The 6,000-nt window shown below is 40.6% G+C and overlaps 1 pseudogene; it reads right to left on the reverse strand.

The window, feature by feature from the left end:
• Positions 1-4,929: 4,929 nt before the first annotated feature.
• Positions 4,930-5,612, reverse strand: LOC118722151 (annotated as a pseudogene).
• Positions 5,613-6,000: the final 388 nt, after the last annotated feature.

A 6,000-nucleotide genomic window follows, 5' to 3' on the forward strand; every position in this document is an offset into this window, starting at 1 on the left:
GTTATTAACATATGCACAGCAGATTCCTTCTCTCAAAAATGTGTGTGTGTGTGTGTGTGTGTGTGTGTGTGTGTGTGAAAAAGAGAGAGAGAGAAAGAGAAGGAAAGAGAGAAAAACTGAGGCAAACATGCTTTTTTTCTAATCTTTATCTTAGTAAATGACACCATGTAGTTACCTAATTGCATATGCCCAATACTTGGGATTCAGTATTGCCACCTACCTCATCCTCACTTCTATGTCTAATGCATTGCCAAATCTTATAGGGTCAACCATTAAAATACATATTCCAAATCCACCAACTCTCTCCAACTCCACTGCTACCAGTCTATCCCAGGTCACCATTGTCTCTTGTCTAAATAATTATAATAGCCATTTAATTGGTCTTTTGACTTCCCCCTTGTAGACTGCCATGAGATCCAATTTTCCTGCAGCAACCAAAATTATCTTTCTAATTTTTAATCATAATATGTCTCTCATCTGCTTAAAATCTGAAACAGTCTTACATTTAAGTCCAAAATACTTGATATGACAAGAAAGACTTGATCTGCCTCATTCTTCAACATCTTGTCCTGCTTTCTCCCATAATCACCAACCACATTGGCCTGTTTGTGAACTTGTTAAGCTTACTTCCTCCTCAAAGCCTGTGCCCTGTTTTTTTTTTTTTTTTTTTTTTTTTTTTTTTTTTTTTTTTTTTTTTTTTTTTTTCCCCTCCTGCCTGGAGCATTCTTCTTGAACTTTGTATCCACAACTGACTCTTTATGCTGTTCAGGTCTTAGGTCAAATACCAACTACTCAGTAATAACTTTTCAAGTCATCTAATCTAATTGAGCCCTAACCCAAAAATTCCTCACTATCAAGTCACCTTATTCATATTCTTCATAACCATTTGTATTATTTGATTCTTGATAAGTATTTGTTTTTATGTTTACAACCTAACTCACTACTAGAATGTAAGCATTATAAAAGCAGGGACCTTAGAGGCCTTGTCCAATTTTCTCTTCTTTGAATCTATATGACCATTTGGTACATATTAGGGGATATATTTATATTCATATATGTATTTTATATATTTTTATACACACACATATATAAAATAATATATATGGTATATATTAAGAAACATTTGTTAAGTGCATTTTCTCTATTTTTAGATCAGGAAGTATGTTTAAATAATTATTAGAATTTTCTTTGGTTTATATAACTAGTAAATGTCTTTGCAGCTGAAAACAATCTCCTCGAAGAAAATAATAATAGTAACCACTTTTGTAACAATATGTGCCAGGCTCTGTCCTCACTTAATCTGCAAAACTTTTCTAACGTGTAGCTTGCTTAGTGGGGGAGGGATAACAACTAATGTCTAATTTATTGCACATTTCACAGTTTAATGGAGTCAGTCAGTCAAGTCTCTTCCATCATGTGGGTCCGCCAGCTTTTTCGGCCTCAGAATATGGATTCTTTGCATCTGGATTGCAAGTGAGGGAAAATAAAACTTTAAATAGCATTTCATGAATTTTAGAACCCTGATCACTTTAAGCTCAGCAATGCCTAAGAAAGCGTAGAGCGTGTTCCCAATTTTGTAACAAAGTAAGCAAACTTTATCATAAGCATGGCGGAACAGAGGGCGGGAGGTGTAGGGAGGGGGGAGAGGGAACACTCGGAAGTGGTTTTCATACCTCCACATTTCATTGGCCAGGACGCAGTCACATGACCTGATCTAAGGTCAGAAGAAGGCGGGGATAGTTAGTGCTTCCTGTAAGCGCATGAGGGAGAAGCGGACTGTCCGCACTGCTAAGGAGGCCATTGTTCCTCTTGACAATACCCTTGATCTTCGTCACAACACCATTGTTACTGGGGAACGCTAACAGTCTCAGGCCACATACTGTAAGAAGTTTCTCTTAGGTAAGTTAAAAAAGCGAGGAGCTTCGTAAGCCTGCTATGTGTTTTTAAAGCGAACGCCGTTTGTTTTGTCTTTACGTTTTTTCTTCCTTGAACTCGTGCTTCTTTAAAATACAGTTCTACAACTCATTACATGGTTAGGAGAGCGAATCATGTAATTTCAAAGGTTTTCCTAGGCCCAGGACGGGTAGTCCGGTTGGTCCGAGCGATGCGTACGTAGTTCGGTGGGTTCGAGCGTTTCCCGTTTCGCAACTTTGCCAGCTAGGTCCCGAGGCAGGGCCCATAAAGGAATTAACTAATGAATGATTAAACAAGTGGAACAATAAATCAATATTTCTCTCTCAAAAGTCAAAAATTTTCCTAAAGTATATAATTTTTGTGTCCATACTGTGGAATATTAGCTTAAACAAAAGTTCAATAGCGAAAATGAAAGTAATGGAAAGGAATTACTTGTAGATACTTAGAAAAGGTCTGAAAGCAGGTGTTTTAACAATATATGCATTATTGTAAAGAGAAGTAAAGCATAGCCAGGGAAGATGCAATTGGATTGAATTATATAAAGGTAAACTCAAAAAGTTGAGGCATTTTTTCTTTAATATCACAGATATCAATTTTAAAAGAAGAAATGCCTTGTTAGAGATAATTTCCTCTTTTATGTTTTTTTTTCTTTTAAAATGATTTCATACTTTAAAACACTTGCAAGCCATAAACAGTACAAGGAATATACCCTTTACCCAGATTTCGCTTTTGTATTTTAGGTTTTACTACATTTTCTTCATCATCTACTCTCAATCTTTCTGAACCAATTGAGAATAATGGCCTGTTTCTGCTAAATAAACTGTGTATTTCCTAAAAATAGGGATATTCTTATAGAGATTATATCTATATAGTACCATCTTATAGTGAAGAGTAAGAATTACAGCAGTTAATACCTGCTATTCTAAGCCTCATTGTACTGTTTTATAATTGTTCCTCTTTCTTTTCTTCCTGCTAGATTTATTTGTTTTGAGGGCAAGGACCATAGCTGATTGATTATCTCCGAATTCCTATCCCTGGAACATGGTAGGTGCCTGTGATTATTATAATGGCTAATGGTGGAAGGATTGCAAATAATTTTCTTTGCATAGCAAAAATGAATACATTTTTATTAGTAATTTCTAGTTTCTCTGCTTTGTGATCAGAGAGCGTTGTTTGTAAAATTTCTCCTTCGTGAAATTTATTGATCTTTTCTTATAAAGTAATATATGGTCAATTTTTGTGAATATTCTCAAGGGTATTAAAAGAAGGAACAGTTTCTATTATCAAACTCTAATATTTTTCATATATTCATAAGTTCTACCTTGATTAAGTCTCCTTACTAATTTTTTAAAATCAAAATTATATTATCTTATACTGAGGGTGGAGTACTACAGTCTACTGCTCTTACTATATTTTCCATCTCCTTGAATTTCTGTAGTTTTTATTTTGTAAAGGTTGTTGCTTATTACTTGGTAACTAGAGGCCCAATGCATGAAATTTGTGCACTCAGGGGGGTGGCGGTTCCTCAGCCCAGCTTGTGCCTCTCATAGTCAGTCCAGGAACCCCGTGATGTATCTTCCCTGCAGAGGGAGACTCCGTCCAACCACCACAGCCCAATGGTTGGTGGCCTGGGCCTCCCTCTTTGGGGCAGTCATGGAGCCCCCCAATGGATCAATTGCCCTGTCAGCCAGTTGTGTGGGCCTCCCTCTACAGGGCAATCATGGGGCAATGGCTGAGCCCCCAACCAATTGCATTGTACCCACCTTAGCTGGCCTGGCACCAGTGGGTGTCATAGCATGGTCATCCAGGAGGTTTTCTGGATGGTCATTCTGCTGTTCAGTTTTTCGGTCAATTTGCATTTTATGCTTTTATTATTACAGATTAGAGGCCTGGTGCACGAAATTCGTGCACTCAGGGGGGTCCCTCAGCACGGTGGGGAGCAGGCGTAAGCAGGCAGTTGGACATCCTTAGTGCTGCCTCGAAGGTGAGAGAGGCTCCTGCCACCGCCGCTGTGCTCACCAGCCGTGAGTCCTGCTCAGGGCTTCTGGCTGAGTGGCACTTCCCCTGTGGTAACACACTGACCACCAGGATATTGAGTGTCTGCCTGCTGGTGGTCAGTGTGCATCCTAGCAACCAGTAGTTCAGCTATTTGGTCGATTTGCATATTAGCCTTTTATTATATAGGACACTAGAGACACAAAATTCGTGCAAGAATAGGCTTTCCTTCCCCGGCTGCTGGCACCAGCTTCCCTCTATCACCCGGGACCTGGCTTCCCTCCAGCCTTGGCTTCATCTGGAAGGATGTCCAGTCTAATTAGCATATTACCCTTTAAATATTATAGATTCTTAAATGCTATATCATCATTCTACATTGTGGCTTTGAAAAATTGTCCTTTTTTGCCCTAGCTGGTTTGGCTTAGTGGTTAGAGTGTCAGTATGCAAACTGAAGGGTCCCAGGTTCAGTTACAGCCAAGGGCACATGCCTGGGTTTCAGGCTTAATACCCAGTAGGGGGTGTGTAGGAGGCAGCTGATCAATGATTCCCTCTCATCATTGATATTTCTATCTCTCCCTCTCCCTTCCTCTCTGAAATCAATAAAAATATATTTTAAAATAATTGTCCTTTTGTCATGTCTTTTTGCTTTGGGAATTGGATTTTACTTTACTGATACCAGAATATCCTGCTCTTTTTCTGTTTTTATTTTCATTCTTCCTTTTTCCATTTGTCTGGTATTTCTTTGTTTATCCCTTTAGATTAGCTTTTTTAATCACTGAGGTGTGTCCTCTTGTATACAAGAGAGTTGAATTTTTCGTTTTGTTTTTACTAAATCAGGTAAAACCTTTTTCTATTTAACGTTATGAATCATATGTTTATTCTAAATTTTGTCACATTTTAAAATATTAATATGTATTTTATATTTGTTGTTTCGCTATAATTCATTAAACCCATATATACTTCTGAGTATTTAGGAAAGTTTGCATTTTTGTTGTAATGGTATTTATACTTTTGTATTTTATTTTTTTAGTTTGTGCTAAATCACTTTTTAAAATGTGTAGCTTTGGAACATTTTATTACAAAAAGCTGTTTTTATATAAGTGACTAACAACTTAAAATTCACCATACATTTACTTCATTTTTTAGCTTGACCGTTTAGTAAATCTTTAGCTTGATTGATTTTGGCTGCTACATAAGGAGATCCTTCCTTGTCTGGGTGATTTAACAGCATAATTCGTCGGTGAGCATTTCTTATTTTTTCTTTATTGGCAGTAGGGCTTACATTACGGTGACTAGATGTCCCGCTTTTGGCGGGACAGCCCCGATTTTTAACCATTTGTCCATGTCCCACGGTGTTTTAATCAGGGCTTTTTAAAATGGTGCGGGATGCGGGACAAATGGTTAAAAATCGGGACTGTCCCGCCAAAAGCGGGACATCTGGTCACCTTAGCTTACACCTCATATTAATGCTGCTTCTCGTTTTGTCATTTTGGGTTCAAACCCACCTCTGTAATAGCCACCACTGAAGGCAGATTTTGGTAGACTTTGAAAAACTTATTTTACTTGAGGCTCCATATGCTTCATGGCTTGCCAAACAATGGTCTGCAAATCCTGCAGCAGCAATGGTCAATTCAACTGCTACCACTGTACTGGCCATGGCTCCTGCTGGGCTCCCCTGCCCCCACCAAGAGCACGGCTCATCCCAGCCCCAAAGGCCCTGGCCACAGCTCCCGCCCCTCCCCCCTCCCGCCCCTCTCCTCCTCCTGCTCCTTCCCCCCTTCCCGCTCCTGCTCCCCGCCCCTCCCCTCCCCCCCTCCCGCTCCTCGCCCCCCTCCTGCTCCCCGCCTCTCCCCTCCCCCTCCCCCCTCCCGCTCCTCTCCTTTGCTCCTTCCCTCCTTCCTGCTCCTCGCCCCCCCTCCTGCTCCCCGCCCCTCCCTTCCCCCCCTCCCCACTCCTCTCCTTTGCTCCTTCCCTCCTTCCCACTCCTTGCCCCCCTCCTGCTCCCCGCCCCTCCCCTCCCCCCCCCTCCTGCTCTCCGCCCCTTCCCACCCCCCCCAAAGCAAGGACCCGCAGGCAGGCACCCAGAGCCCT

Source organism: Pipistrellus kuhlii, unplaced genomic scaffold (assembly GCF_014108245.1).
Source record: "Pipistrellus kuhlii isolate mPipKuh1 unplaced genomic scaffold, mPipKuh1.p scaffold_m20_p_19, whole genome shotgun sequence".
In the NCBI taxonomy this organism is placed as follows: Eukaryota; Metazoa; Chordata; class Mammalia; order Chiroptera; family Vespertilionidae; genus Pipistrellus; species Pipistrellus kuhlii.